This window comes from Euphorbia lathyris, chromosome 2 (assembly GCF_963576675.1).
Source record: "Euphorbia lathyris chromosome 2, ddEupLath1.1, whole genome shotgun sequence".
Taxonomy (NCBI): Eukaryota; Viridiplantae; Streptophyta; class Magnoliopsida; order Malpighiales; family Euphorbiaceae; genus Euphorbia; species Euphorbia lathyris.
The window spans coordinates 30,997,531-31,014,851 of record NC_088911.1 but is presented as its reverse complement, the minus strand read 5'-3'; positions in this window follow the sequence as shown (position 1 = coordinate 31,014,851).

Here is a 17,321-nt window from a genome sequence, read left to right as displayed (position 1 = left end):
CAAACTTTCTACTCCAAAGAAAACAATGAGACCAATATGATGCATCAATTGGGTCTCTTGAAGGAATGAGAGAAAAAATCCTCATATGCATGGAGGCATAGAGGCAAAACATCAAGTCTTCCCATATAAGAAAGTCAGGCCACGACAATTATTCTTGGACGACCTCATGATGCTTGGCGAGGCATCCCAATCTAAAAAAGACAAGGGCAAACTGGGAGCACGGTGGGAAGGCACGTACCAAATAACAAAATGTGTAAACTTACACACATAAAAGTTAAAAAGGTTGGATGGCACTCTAGTCCCCCAAACCTTGAACACCAACACACTCAAAAAGTTATACTGATGAAGGCTAGGGGTGGAAATGGTGCGAGACGGGAACAAAAATTCATTTCCCACTCCATCCCCAATGTTTGTAGGGACAGTTTTGGAGAATCCCCATTTAATGTTTCGAGGATTTTTTCATCCCCATCCCCTCCCTATAAGGATTCCCATGGGTAATAGGGAATCCCCATGCCCAGTAAAATAATAATATTAATTAAAAAAAACTTAATTATATATATCGAAACCACACCATAGTAGTTTTAACTAGTTATTGTTTTATAATACAATTAAGGGAAAAGTACAAAAATAAACCTTGTGGTTACACTCATTTTCGAACTGCACCCCTGTGGTTTAAAAGTTTACAAGTTGGTACCATGTACTTCATTCCATTAGTAAAGAAGGGTATTTCAGGGAAACGCTGTTAGACGTGATGACCTGGCAAAAAAAATCATGTGACTGCTGAGGGTATTTTCGGAAGACAAAATATGGGCTAAGTCTTATAAATACACGAGATTACAAATAATAAACCCTCAATTTATGAAAATCGAATCCCTAAATCTATTTCCGTGAAATCACTAAATTGAAAAGCAAGAAATCGCGAACCAAGGGAGTCGATTGTACTGCTGAAATCATGGAGGAGGTGGGATGAACTGGTATGTTTGCTAAATTTGTTCTTATTTAAACCCTAATTTAACTGCTTCGTGATTTCTTCTCAACTTCTTTTGGGTTACGATTGATACGTTCTTTGAATAGCTAGAAACTAGCTATAAAATCGAACAAAACAGCATATAACATAACATTCTAATTTTTCTTGGTCTTCTGTTTCTTCTGTCCGCTAGCATTGGCAATGCCTAGTAATTCACTTGCCCTTCTGAAGTTCCTAAACACACTTGTCGTTGGCTGCGGGGAATGCCTTGTGGTAGGAGTTGGCTGTGAGGAATGCCTTGTGGTACGAGCTGGCTGTGAAGACTGCCTTGTGTTTGGAGCTGGCTGCGAAGCTTGCCCTGTTGCAGTTGGAGTTGGATGTGAAGCTTGGCCTGTTGTAGTTAGAGCTGGCTGTGAAGCATGGCCAGTTGCAGTTGGAGCTGGCTGTGATGATTGCCCTGTAGTAGGAACTGCATGTGAAGCTTGGCCAGTTGCAGTTGGGTTCCTCCTAGGTCTGCCTCTCCTCCTTAATGGAGATACCTTGTAAATACACATTTAAACCACATAAGCAATCAACTCATAAAATACCCATTTAAACCACACAAGCAATCAACACATAAACAATCAACAATTGCAACTTCATATAAACCACACAAACACATTTATATGCACGTACCTCTCTAGTATTACCCAAACGTTTATTTCTCTCTTTTCGAAGTCGTCTCTGCCAAGCTGTCTCTCCGGTAATGGCTACCTTACATCCCCTAGAATTATGCCCTTCCATCTTTCATCTACCACATAGAATTTTACCACCAGCCCTTGTAACTTTGAATGGGTTGCGTGGCTCATCTACTTGCATGTTCCTCCTCTTCTTGGGTCGCCCTGATGGTTTCTTAACAATCCATGGATGTATGTCTGGTAATTCAGTTCTCACCCACTCTTCAGGACTAGGGATATGATTAATTATATGACTATACACTCCTAAGTACACATCCTTAGAGAAGTATCTATCAATATAAACTCCATGCTTCTCTCTGTTAGTGTATATGGCAGATATAACATGTTTTCAAGGCACTCTTGACAATTGCCACAACCTACAACTGCACGTCTTAGCTCCCAAGTCCACAATAGATGTGGTGTCGTAACAATCAACAGAGTATTTATCTTGACCCGTTGTAGTACAGAAACAAGTCCTAACCTCAATCTTCAGCTTTTCCAACTGCTATTGATATGTAGGGAAAATATCCCCCTTGTACCTTTTCATCCCTTCTAACTTAACATGGTACCTCTTCATAATCCTTTTCCTTATCCACTCAAATATAGCAAGAACAGGCAAGTTCATAGCTAACTTGATATAGGCATTGAATGACTCACATATGTTATTCTGCAACGCATCCAATTTCGTGTGAGTAGAGAAATGACATCGTACCCATGTCTTTGGATCATGCTTCATAACCCAATTGTAGGCAGACTCGTCAAGGTTTTCAATTGCTTGCATATGGAATTCCCATGACCGTTCAGTACCAGCTCCTGCTGCCCTCCACAATAGATTCTTATATTTTGTCCCTTTGAATTGCAACTTCATGTTCTCCCACATATGCCTTACACAAAACATGTGCTCTACACCTGGCATGACTGTGTTCATTGCCTCCACAGCCCCTAACATTGACCAAACAATAAACAAACAAAAGTAATCAGATTCAATGAAGAACCTTAATAAATCATATCTAATTAATTACAATAATGAATCATATCTAATTAATTACAATAGTGAATCAAATTAAAGCAAGTACCTTTTGCTGGTCTGACATGAAGACCCATTTGGTCTCCTATGGTGTACCAAAATCAGAAACCAATAATTCCAAAAACCATTGCCAAGAGGCTTTGCACTCTATGTCCACACATCCAATAGCTATTGGGAACATGTTCTCATTACTATCTCTAGCAACAGCACACAACAGTTGGCCACCCATTGGTGATTTCAGAAAGCACCCATCGAGACCACTTAGTGGCCTCATTCCAGCAAAATACCCTTGTTTTTGAGCTGTAAACCGCACGTACCACTACAAGAAAATCGCTTTTGGTAACAAAGCTTGTTACTGTAAATTTATTTTCGCAGGTGGGATTTGTGGAGAATAGCTAACAACTTTGGTAACAACGACTTTGTTGCTATAAATGAAAATATTTTTACCAACAACCGCATGTTGTTACTTTAAATGAAAGCATTTACAGCAACAACAGAGTGTTGTTACTGTAAATGAAAGCATTTATAGCTACAATAACGTATTGCTGTTGTAAATGAAATCATTTACAACAATGAATATGTGTTGTTGTTGTAATGAAACAATTTACGGCAACAACTCTATTTTGTTGTTGTTAATGAAAGAAGTTTTAGCAACGATAATATGTTGTTGTGTAAGAATTGAATATTTTTGCAACAAGAGAGATTGTTGCGAAAGAAAATTGTTAAACTAAATAAAAAATAAAATAAATACTTATTGTTTTATAATATTAAATTAAATTATATAATATATTTAATAAATTATATAATTTTAATTGAATATTAAACTTACAAAAAAAAAGACATTTCTTATTTTTTTATATGAAGAAATTTTAACTAATATTAAATTACATAATTAAATTAAATAGATAGAAATAGATAGAATAAATTTTAAAAATTAGTAAGTTACATAATTGCAAAAATATACAACATATTATTTTATTTATATGTTATAAATATTAGTAGAAATTTAGTAAGCATAACATTTACCATATTAGTAATATTAATTATTTAGTGAAAAATTATATTTTAGATTGTAGAAAATTTCAACTATTGCAATAACGGTTTTGGTGCAGAAAATTAATTTTTGCAACAACGTTATTGTTGCACAAAAATATGTTTTCATTTTCCTCAAAAATTAAATATATGTGCGCTGAGAATGGATAATATTTTGCAACAATAATTTTGTTGCTAATAATTGAACTATTTATAGTAATAATTAGGTTGTTGCGTTTAAAATAATTTTTTTAGCTTCTAAACAATATCGTTACGAAAGGTTACAAAAAATTAACATATATTTTTTATTTGGTTATAAATAGGGGTAGGCAAAAGAATCAATTAAACCGGAAATCGAGCCAATTCACATTAATTAAACCGACAGTTTCGATTAAGATTTATATAAGTTGATTTTTTTATCTTTGTTTTTCAATTTCAGTTTCTGTATTGAACTTTTAATACTATTATATTATATATTTTTATTAAATAGTTAAAATAATTGGATTTTAGAAACCCTAATCATATTCTCTTCCATTCTCCCTTCGATGGAATGGAAACACATTAGCTGGCCATTTTCTTCTTCGTGCTTCCTCTGCTTCTTGCTTTGAAACCACAACCATCCACCCCTTTCTCTTCCTTTTTCGCACGGCCTTACCTCATTACTCAGGATTCTCCATCGTTACTCTGAGACGAACTCCAGATGCACGAACTCTAGTGGAAAATAGGCTCGCCTCTAAGAACGTGAACAACTCTCCATCTCCTTCCATATATTTGTTCTCACTCATCGAGGTTAGTGTTTGCTCTCTTGATTTCTTTCTTTTTTTTCCTTCCAAATTTCATACACTATTGAAGTATATCAGAGAACATGAAGAAGAAAAGAGAAAAACTGGGGAGAATGAAGAGACAAGAGGAGTAGAAGATGATACAAACTGAAGACTTAAACTGAAAAGCAATCTAATAAGTATTTCGGCAAAGACCCTTTGGTTACCCAAGGGCATTTGTGTCTTTTGGACACTTCAGGGGTATTTCGGTATTTTCACAACTCTGGAGTATTCTAGAAGAGGCCCATTGAACACTAATACACCTCACCACACCAAATAGCTACATCATCAAATCACCACCATTTATCTAGCAAGATCATGATCAATGGTTCTGATCAACACACATGTCCTTTGGTCTCTACCCAGACCCGATGAAAAAAATGGGATCACTTATTATGGACTTGTTGAGAATGATTTGGATCTAGTTCATGGACTATTAGAAGTAGAAGGCGCTCTGGTGGGATCCTCACGGACAGAAAAAGATTGTTGTCAGTTTGATAATGATCGAGTGACATTGCTTCTTCGGCCCGAACCAAGGAGTCCCTTAGATATGATTCAAAATGGACCTTATTCTATCCTTGATCAGAGATTTCTCTATGAAAAGTATGAATCAGAGTTTGAAGAAGGGGAAGGAGAAGAAGTCCTCGACCCACAATAGATAGAGGACGATTTATTCAATTCCTTAGCTTAATTTTTCTTGCTCTCTACACCTATCATTAGTATATTAATGTAATAGTTAGCTCTTTTTCAATTAATGAGAAATACAAGAATTATATTTCTTACCTTATTCATCTTCTTATGGTATCAGAGAAAATATCTTTCTAAAGGTTCCACCTTTAAACCATTATGACTGCTCCTTTGATTACTTCCAGCAGCCCTTACCATCTCCCCCAAAATGAGACCCCCGCCTTGGCCTTGGTATCTCAAGTCCTTACCGGACCAAACTACCACCAGTGGTCAAGAGCCGTTAAGGTAGCCCTAATGTCGAAGAATAAGTTTTCATTCGTCGACGGCACCATTAAAGCTCCTGCACTTGACGATGCAATGTATAACCAATGGAAAAGATGCAACAACATGGTAATGCCCTGCATCCATCACGCATTGTCACCATCCATTGCTTGGAGCATCATGTGGCTTGACAAAGCAAATCAAGTCTGGGCAGACCTGAAGGAGCGTTTTGCACAAACGGACTAGATTAGAATATTGGAGTTGAGTAGAGAAATACACAAGCTTAAGCAGGGAAACGATAATGTTTCGGATTACTATACCTGCTTGAAGATTCTGTCTAATGAGCTGCTAAATCTCAGACCAATGCCCAAGTGCACCTGTAGACAAACGTGTAGCTGTGATGCTTTCAAAACCCTCGACGACCAGCAAGACGCGGACCAAATCATCACCTTTATCCAAGGGTTGAATGACCCTTACTCCACCATTTGCTCTCAAATCTTATTGATCGAGCCTTTACCCTCTCTGAACAAGGCCTTTGCTTTGGCAACACATCACAAACGATAGATAGGTCTTGCACCTGTCAAAAACAATGAAGGAGATGAAAGCAATATATTCGCAGGGTTCACCAACACTCAGAACAGGCAAAACAGCAAACAGGGCAACTCAAGGTATAACAATCAAAAAACAAATGGCAAAAACTCAACCTTGTGTACATATTGTGGCAATACTGTTAAGCCCAAAATATACCTAAAATATCATTAATATTTACATCATTTTTATTACGAATTTGTGTTATTTATATCTGTTTAGATTACTTTTACTCTCGAATATCTTTCTTTCTTGCAAGGTACCTAAATATTTGGTAATATCCAAATAGGAACGAAAAAGGATCAAAAACAGAAGAAAAACCCTACAAAAAGAGTCAAAGACGACGTAAATCAAAAGCGCTAAGTCAAGGACACGAACGAGAGCTAAGAAGTGAAAAACACTCCGTGCCGCGACCGCGAATCCACCACCCACGGCCGCGACACACGTCCTTCAGCTACTTCTCCCCTTCGTCCAAAGCTCAACTTAATGCTCCCCCATTCACGGCCGAGGATCTCCATTCTCGGTAAGTGCAGAAAATTTGCCAAATGCATTTAACATATGCTGAAATCCAAGAAACGCGTTCTTTCGGGTGGATAAAGACGTCTCTTCAGAACAAACACAATTCTTCACAACGGATACGACTCTTCACAAAGGACACATCACTTCAGTCACAACCCTTCAACATCTATAAATAAAGAGTTGATAAGGAGAGAAAAGTTGTTGTTGGAGGATAATATGTTATGTTATGTTATGTAATGTAATGTAATATTGAGAGAGTTAGATTAGTGCAGAGTTTATGCAGAAACTCTGACTCAGAAAAGAGTCAGAGTTTAGATTTTATTTCTGTTCAACAATATGCTGTACACACATTGTTTACTCAATAATAACAAGTTTAGTAGCGTTTAGACATTGTTCCAGTTTAGTTTACATTTTGGTGGTAGATGAGATTATTCTCCATTCCAAAGATTCGGCGAGAAGAATTAGTAAAAGGATCCGCCCCTGAGCCTGACAACCTCTAAGGAAACCCAAGGAAGGGACTGATCATCCGTTCACTTGCACGCCCTCGAAGGGTCCATGCGATTTCACTCTGTAAACTTGTATCAATTTATATTTCATCTAATAAAGTCCGTTCTATTCGATAAATCGTTATGCAGCACTTATGGTAACCAATCCAATATAAGTGAGGCTGGTGTTTTCATTAATACGCAGTTGAATTCAAAATCATTACAAGGAAACTTTGTTGAACACTTAGGCAAATTATCATCTCGAAAGAGTTTTAATTTGATTAAGGGCAACTATCCCGAAAGGGTTTTGTCGCGTTCAAAGCCAATTAATTAGAGGTTCCGTTATTTATTTCATCGTTATAATTTGTACAAAGTTTAAAGTTGTTTTCTTTGCTTAATGCAAACGAATACATTTATTTGTTTTTCTAAAAGTTCTAAACGTTCCTGTCTTGCAAATTAACTTTTAAATCATAAATAATTTCTAACATCTAAATACTTTAATCTAATTCTATTTCTAGCAATTTCAAAACCAAATCCAATTTTAAATAACGTTTATCTATTTAATAAACCTTAAGTCGTATTTAAACTGAATTAATATAAATTTTCGTTAAAAAGCGTTCTCTGTGGGATCGATATTTTTATTACTACAAGCGAAACCGTGCACTTGCGGAAATCGCTCAACAAGTTTTTGGCGCCGTTGCCGGGGAACGCCAAATTTTTAACAAAAAATTATATTATTCGTGTTTTATTTCGAACTTTGGTTTATACATCTATTTATTTATTTATTTATAGTTTTTATTTATTTATTGAGGATGGTCACTAGGACTAAATCCTCGTTGTTATTTAACGTTTGCAATTAAATGTTTGCAGATAAGAAAATCCAAGTTTTTTCAAAGATAAACTGGAGATTTGATCATCAGTATAAATTCACAGAAGGAGTCTACAGAAAAGAAATCCAGTTAACAGATATACCATAGAAGGGAAATTCGAATAATCTCTTCTAAAACCTTTAACCCTTTTCTATAAACTTAACCCTTCACCAAAACATCATATCTCTTTGTTAAGAAATTTATTCAATTCCTACACTAAACCCAAATAATTTCCTTTTTATCATTCCCTTAAAACACCTACATTTATCTCTCTAAGAAATCACCATGGAAAATCTTCTCAGACAGATGAACAAGTATGATGAAATTACCTTACTCGCCAGGAAGGAATTGTATACTTTTAATATAGTTTTGAAAGTTTCAGTTAATGTACGTAGTTTTTGTTCACGTACGGAACCAAAAGTTCGGGCATTCAACCGAAATCATTAGATCCTTAATTTGAGAAAACGCTAAACAAAAAAAGGGGCCTAAAAAAAGAAAAAACCAAAAAAATAAAAAACCCAAAAGAAAGAAAAAATATATATAATAATAATTTCAAAGATTTGGGATGCAATTCTAATTTTTGATTCCAAATTGAAATTATCTCCAGGTAAGTTTTCAAACCTTTTGTTGTTTATCTTTAGTCTCGTTTGTTGTTTTATTTTCATCTTTACTTGTTTTAAATTTAATTTACATTTGTTTATAATTTATAATTTTTAGTTTTTAAATATGCGTATGTCGAGTTTTAAATCAATAAAAATTTATTTAAGTCATGTTCTAAGTTTGTCCAAGCAAAAGGAACAAAAAAATATATTTCTGAACTTACTCAGAATATGAATTCTCAGTTGAGAATTTTACTTTCTTTGCCTTATAAATTTCTGAACTTACAGAGAATCTGAATTCTCAATTGAGAATTCAGAATTTCAAAAATTTCAAGGGAAATGAAGAGAAAATAAAAATTTCTGAACTTACCGAGGATTGAAATCCTCGGCCGAGAATCAGAATTTTCTGTAACATCAGCGGAAAAAAAAAAAATTTAGCGTGCCGCGACCGCGGCTCAGTATCCTCGGTCGCGACACGGTGAATTCCTGCAGAATCAGACCTGTATTCTTCTTTTCCTGCAGCCACAACTTTTCAGAAACGAAAAATTGAGTTTCTTCATCTTTAGGAGGTTTGATTTTACACCTTTTCACATCAAAACAACACCTCCTTTCATCCTAGGATTTTATAAATAAGTTATTGAGGATCAAAGTTCTGTTACATTCTTTTCATCTCTGACAGAATAAATTTCTGATATTCTTATATCTTTATTAACCAGAAACAAGGTTCAGAGAATTTTGCTTCCTTACCTATTTTCAAACACCATGATTTCTGTTTCAGACAATAAACGTCCTGACTTATCAGCACGCTATGGTTGTTTCTTTCCGGTGTATAATCATGATGAGGGACGCCGTTATTATCAATTTCGATATACAATGCCCGTCGGGATGTTATATATGGACGAGTTCTTGAATGATGAACTCGGAATAAGCGACGATATGAATCGCTATTTGGAGAAATTGGGGTGGACTAAGTTTGCTCATATGCAATTTCCAATAATTAGAGATTGGATTCTGGAATTTCTCTGTTCTGTACGTTTTGTTAACAAACGTCGGATGCGTCTTAGTTTTCGCCACGACGGCAAAACTTACACATTTGGCTACCCAGAGTTACATGCCTGGTTTGGTTTTCCTCTACGGGATACATCCACACATCGTCCTGGCAGAAATATGACGTCTAGAGACATTTGGCGAATGCTAACTGGTTTTTGGCGTTTCAATCCCAGACTCGCCTACAATAAAAGTATCAAATCCAATTCTATGGTTTATTTACATAAATTCTTGTGTCACAGTTTGTTTGGACGCACTTCTAGTAGTATGGTCCAAGACACAGACCTGTATGTCTTAGGCGACATCTTCCGAGGCAATACCGTGAATTCATCGAAGATTTTGATGGACGGTCTGGTTGCCGCTTCTAGGTTGAAAGGGAGAAAGTCAACGGGATATGGGAATATAATCTGTGGCATTATACTTGGAGCGAAAGGATTAGTAGATGTTCCGTGGACCGATCCAGAACCCTTTCCATTTATGGATTATGAATACATGGAAAAAGAGGGCCTGGTTAAAAATGTTTTTAGGTTTGGCACACAATTTCTTTCTGCAGAAGAAAGACAGATCTTCGTGCAGGCGAAGATTGATCGTTATCGGGCCTGGTTAAAAATGTTTTCAGGATTAGCCCACAATTCAACGGGATGACGTTTTAATTTGCCTTTGTGTTGTTTAGTATTTTTGTTTTCACATAGTATGTAAATAGGTTTGTTTGTTTATAATTAAATTCATATTTATTTCATGCAATAATAATAAATCCATTCTTTTTATTATTTCGTCTGAGTACTAGTTTATGTCTGTTTAAATTTTCTCAGAGATAATTAATCGATGACGATAATTCTCAGTTTATATTTAATATCTTATGAATCTATTAAATAAGACATTAATAAGTACATGACTAAATTAAATGTAAATGACTAAATATAGATTCATTTAACTTACATAATTGAATGAACATAATGACTAAATATAGATTCATTTAACTTATATATTCTTATCTTCATTGAATTAATTATATCATTTATTTTTTCCATTAATAAGGACAAACCTTTGGTTTTCCTTATCATTTAATGTTTTACATTTATGTTTTTAAGTACAGATTACATTTTCAAGGAGTTCAGGAAATAATTTCTCAAGAAATTACACAAAACAGAGTTAAAATGTAAAATATGGATGATCAGGGGCTGATCCGCGGCCGAGAATGTCAAATTCTCGGTAACTTCAGCGAGCAATGCAAGAAAATTCAGAGAAAAATTCTCTGAATACCGGGTGCCGCGGCCGCGGATGGGTATCCTCAGTCGCGACCCGCAGCCTGTAGAGCCACCAGTTCCGGATTTTTGACTTCAATTGAGCCAATTCCTATTCCTTCCTTAACTCCTAAACACCTATATTTTACCCCAATATGTACCTATCCCTTACACAAACCTAACATCACCTTCCATTTTACCCAAATTACACAATCCACACCATATCACCTTTACTTTTACCATATTTTTTATAATTCTTTCCCAACAACAACATTCATAGCTTAAAATGCCTAAACAACGCAGATTACTCTTTCCCATGCTACAAAGGAATGAGAGGATTACATTTAGGGATTTAAGTTAATTTATGAAGTTGGGGATGAAGAGATGCGTATTCGGTTTGGACATATTTTGCTTCGTTTAGCCGAATTTAAAGTACACTTGTAGCAAACTCCTAAAGAATAATACTCCATGCTTCCAGTTTCGACACATAAGCATGTTACTATGCGTACTTTGATTACGGTTTTGCAAGTTCGATGTTGGTACTACAAGTTCACAAGGCAATGGTATTACAGAGGATGGTAATGAGCAGCCCATTTTTGGTAAGGATGACGATACGCCATATGACGATGAAGCAGATGCACAAGGGCGTGTTGTTTCCTACACACAAGCACAACAGTTTGGTTAGATGATATTGTTACAAGCATCTCAAGATAATGATCTGGTGGATTTAAGGAGAATTTTGAACCAAATCAATGCCAATAATCGACCAATGAATTTGAGGATTGATGATTTGGTGGAGAACAACATGGTGATGAATGACAACCTCAATACTTTGAGGCGTGAGCATAGATCGACTCGGCATCGGATGCTTTCGTTTTTCCGTCGCCGAAATGTGGAAACTTCACCAACACCTCCGGATTCCCCGCCGCATGCTTAGGTTTTATCTTTTATTTTTATCTTATCTTGTTTTAATTTCAGTTTCGTACATTTTTATTTCTTATGTTTCGTCCAATTTCAGTTTTAATTTAATTTTATGATGCATGTTTTCTTTGCTATATCTTTCATTTCTTTCCGTTTGTTTTATCTTTAACGTTTTATCTCCATTTTTGCACCAATGAGGACATGGTCCAATTTAAGTGTGGGAGGAGATATATACATATATCATTTTTATACAAACGAATGAATGAACGTATGCAAATGAATGAATGAATGTATGCAACACTTGTTTGTTTTCAAAAATACAAAATGCAACGTATATTGCAACACTTTTAAGTATATTGCAACAAATGAAAAAACTTAACATTTTTTATGAAATATCATTTTTACATTTATCAAATAATCATAAGTTAAATTTCTTTTATGATTATTTTTAAGTTATCATTATCGATAGAAATAAATATTTCTATACGGGTAATATTTTTCAAAATATTTTTCACAAATCTTCGACACGATTTTAAGTAAAAATTGTCTCGAGTGAATGTATTTAAGTAAAAAATTCTTTATTTTTAATCTCTATTTTATATCATGAAATTCATGATACAATAAATCTTATTTTAAATTTTCAATTAGGTTTATAGGCATTAAATTGAACTAACAATTTTTTTAGCTCGGTTTTGATTTTGTCTTACATTAACACCAATTGAAGTTTTTAAGGAAACTTTAGCCATAATACATGTTGAATTTTAAGTCAATATATGATGAATGTGCTAATTTTCTTTTTTCCCAAGTTATAATCAATAAATCGTATTCTTAACTTTTGGCCACGGTTGAGACCAACCTTATCACAGTCGAGGTATGAAAGGGAAGAAATAAATAAGTAAAGCGTACTTTTGGCCACGGTTGCGACCACCCTTATCACAATCGAGGTATGAAAGGAACATTTAAAATTAGAAAAATTAAGCGTGTTTAAAGTTTAAAGTAACGATTGCGTCCACCCATGGCATGGTCGGTACCTCTTAAGCGAACACAAATCAAATGCATATAAAGTTACGATCGAGACCACCCTTATCACGGGTGTAACTAAGCAAGTAAATTAAACTTTATACTCATATATAATAATTCAAGTTTGGGAAAGGAAATTTGGTGCTTTGAAATGCCTTGAGATGAAAGACTCAATAACATGCGTGCTTACATCGTCCCGAATACTTCAATTTAAACATTGAAATACAAGACGAATGATATATCGTATTTATACTAAGTTAGTTTGATATTTTGCGTATAAATTTGCCATGCGAAGTTAGTCTTTTCGGCTTAACTAATTTAAAAGGTAAACACAAAGATATATGTTTTATTTTCATAAAGAGATTAGTTAAGGAATAAATTCAGTGAAATTTTGCTCGGGACTAGCAAAAGATTAACTGTGGAGATTTGTTAAGCCCAAAATATACCTAAAATATCATTAATATTTACATCATTTTTATTACGAATTTGTGTTATTTATATCTGTTTAGATTACTTTTACTCTCGAATATCTTTCTTTCTTGCAAGGTACCTAAATATTTGGTAAAATCCAAATAGGAACGAAAAAGGATCAAAAACAGAAGAAAAACCTTACAAAAAGAGTCAAAGACGACGTAAATCAAAAGCGCTAAGTCAAGGACACGAACGAGAGCTAAAAAGTGAAAAACACTCCGTGCCGCGACCGCGAATCCACCACCCACGGTCGCGACACGCGTCCTTCAGCTACTTCTCCCCTTCGTCCAAAGCTCAACTTAATGCTCCCCCATTCACGGCCGAGGATCTCTATTCTCGGTAAGTGCAGAAAATTTGCCAAATGCATTTAACACATGCTGAAATCCAAGAAACGCGTTCTTTCGGGTGGATAAAGACGTCTCTTCAAAACAAACACAATTCTTCACAACGGATACGACTCTTCACAAAGGACACATCACTTCAGTCACAACCCTTCAACATCTATAAATAAAGAGTTGATAAGGAGAGAAAAGTTGTTGTTGGAGGATAATATGTTATGTTATGTTATGTAATGTAATGTAATATTGAGAGAGTTAGATTAGTGCAGAGTTTATGCAGAAACTCTGACTCAGAAAAGAGTCAGAGTTTAGATTTTATTTCTGTTCAAAGCAATATGCTGTACACACATTGTTTACTCAATAATAACAAGTTTAGTAGCGTTTAGACATTGTTCCAGTTTAGTTTACATTTTGGTGGTAGATGAGATTATTCTCCATTCCAAAGATTCGGCGAGAAGAATTAGTAAAAGGATCCGCCCCTGAGCCTGACAACCTCTAAGGAAACCCAAGGAAGGGACTGATCATCCGTTCACTTGCACGCCCTCGAAGGGTCCATGCGATTTCACTCTGTAAACTTGTATCAATTTATATTTCATCTAATAAAGTCCGTTCTATTCGATAAATCGTTATGCAGCACTTATGGTAACCAATCCAATATAAGTGAGGCTGGTGTTTTCATTAATACGCAGTTGAATTCAAAATCATTACAAGGAAACTTTGTTGAACACTTAGGCAAATTATCATCTCGAAAGAGTTTTAATTTGATTAAGGGCAACTATCCCGAAAGGGTTTTGTCACGTTCAAAGCCAATTAATTAGAGGTTCCGTTATTTATTTCATCGTTATAATTTGTACAAAGTTTAAAGTTGTTTTCTTTGCTTAATGCAAACGAATACATTTATTTGTTTTTCTAAAAGTTCTAAACGTCCCTGTCTTGCAAATTAACTTTTAAATCATAAATAATTTCTAACATCTAAATACTTTAATCTAATTCTATTTCTAGCAATTTCAAAACCAAATCCAATTTCAAATAACGTTTATCTATTTAATAAACCTTAAGTCGTATTTAAACTGAATTAATATAAATTTTCGTTAAAAAGCGTTCTCTGTGGGATCGATATTTTTATTACTACAAGCGAAACCGTGCACTTGCGGAAATCGCGCAACAAATACAGGTCATACAGAGGAAATATGTTTCAAGAAGCATGGGTATCCACCGAACTATGGCAATAGAAATAAAGGAGGTCCTTTCAGAACAAATCAATCGAAAGCCAATGCCGCAATGAATCAGAACAGGGATAATGGGGACTCAGGAGAGGATGATAACAGGTAGCCAAACACATAGCCATTCTCCTTCACCAAAGAACAGTACAACGCGCTGGTTGCCTTATTGCCACAGAAGCTCCCAGGGAAAGCTCCGGCCTCGGGTAGCAGTGTCAACACCTTCGTTAAGGGAGAAGGTTCTGGTAAAGCCCTAAATCTTAACTCTACTTCATGATGTTGGATAATAGATACCGGGGCCACAGATCACATCATTTATCACACTAAACTATACAGTTCATACACAAAGATAGACAAGTGTTGGGTAAACTTGCCAAATGGGGAAAGGGTCAGAGCTCAGTATATAGGCACAGTGATCCTTAGCACACAACTCATTCTTCATAATGTCCTATGCATACCTGCTTTCGATTACAATTTAATCTCAACTAGCAAACTATTGGATACAGGAAAACTGTGCATAGTAATAACGGGTTCAGTATGTGCAATACAGGACACAACAAGTTGGAAGAAGATTGGTTTGGCTAGAGAGCATGAAGGCCTATATTACCTGGAGTACCCAGTACCTAGTTTTCATTCTGTTTTTCCAATCAAAGCTGATGTATGGCACTTACGTTTGGCCAGCCCTCTTACGAGCGATTAAAAGGCCTTAACTTATCTTGTAATGATTTTGATTCCTTCAAGACAATACCATGCGACATTTGTCAAAGAGCCAAACAGAAAAAACAACCATTTTCATTAAGTCACAGCATGGCAAAGAAGTGTTTTGACCTAATTCATGCTGACATTTGGGGTCCGATAAAAGAGTCACACTCTAACAAGCATTACTTCCTAACCATATTTGACGACTATAGCAGGTATACATGGATCACACTAATGCAAAACAAGAGTGAAGCAAGCACTGCACTACAGCTTTTCTGCAAATATATCAGCAACCAATTTGGCAACAATGTGAAAGCAATTAGAACGGATAATGGGCCCGAGTTCATCATGAAGGATTTCTATGCCACAAACGGTATTACCCACCAAACATCTTGCCCCGAGACACCACAACAGAATGGCAGAGTAGAGAGGAAACATCTTGACATCATGAACACTACGAGAGTGCTCATGTTTCAAAGTTGTTTACCCAAGGAATACTGGCCAGAAGCAGTCAGTCATGTTGTTTACCTTATAAAAAGATTACCTTCAACACCTATTCAAGGACAGACACCTTATGAATGCATATACAGTGAGAGGAGCAACCTAGAAGATCTCAAGATATTTGGTTGTTTGGCTTATGCCTCATCACTCGACAGACACAAAACCAAATTCACAGACAGGGCGATAAAATGCATCTTCCTAGGCTATAGACATGGCAGCAAAGGCTTCAAGCTATAAAATTTAGCCACTAACGTTGTTTTCTTTTCCAGGAATGTCAAATTCTTTGAACAACATTTTCCTTTCAATAATCAAATAGCAATCACATCATACTGCAGTGAGGAAGAATTGGACACCTTACATTTGGCATCTATGCAAGACGATGAAATTGACACAGAAGAAGATCACACATTACAAGATACAATACAGCAGGTAGATATCACACAAGCCAATGATAACCAAAGCACAAAAGATATCACAACAGGCATCACAACCGAACAACCATAGCCACAAAATATAACAGACAGGCCTCGACGGACAAGGCAGCCCCCATCATATCTAAAGGATTATCACCTGGCTTTGATAAAAGGCTTTGCCTTGCCCTGTTTCACAAATTCACCACATGGCCTCTCAAAACATCTTTCGTACGACAGGTTATCCCCTACCAAACGTATCTTTTCCATCAACCTCATTTGCCACAGAGAACCTGCAAATTACACAGAAGCCAAGTCAGATGAAAACTGGCAACAAGCCATGAAAAGGGAACTCGATGCCCTAAAGGCGAATCACATATGGGATCTAACAGCTTTACCTGTGAGTAAGAGGCCTATCGGGTGCCGATGGGTGTACAAGATCAAACACAATGCCGATGGAAGCATTGCACGTTTCAAGGCCCGCTTAGTAGCCAAGGGTTACTCGCAGCAAGAAGGGTGGACTTTACTGCTACCTTTGAACCTGTAGCAAAGTTCACAACCATTAGAGCCATATTAGCCATTGCAACTCCAAAGAATGGTATATACACCAACTTGATATAGACAACGCATACTTACACGGGGAGCTCAATGAAGATGTGTACATGCAGTTGCCGTCGAGGATGACCTTTAAAGGCTCGCAGCAGGTTTGCAAACTCAACAAGTCCCTTTATGGCATCTAGCAGGCAGGCCGTCAATGGAATACCAAACTCACAGCCAACTTCGGAAACATGGGATTTATTCAATCGGTTGCAGATCCGTCTCTATTCACTAAGTATGAAGGTGATCACACCACAGCTTTATTAATTTATATCGATGATG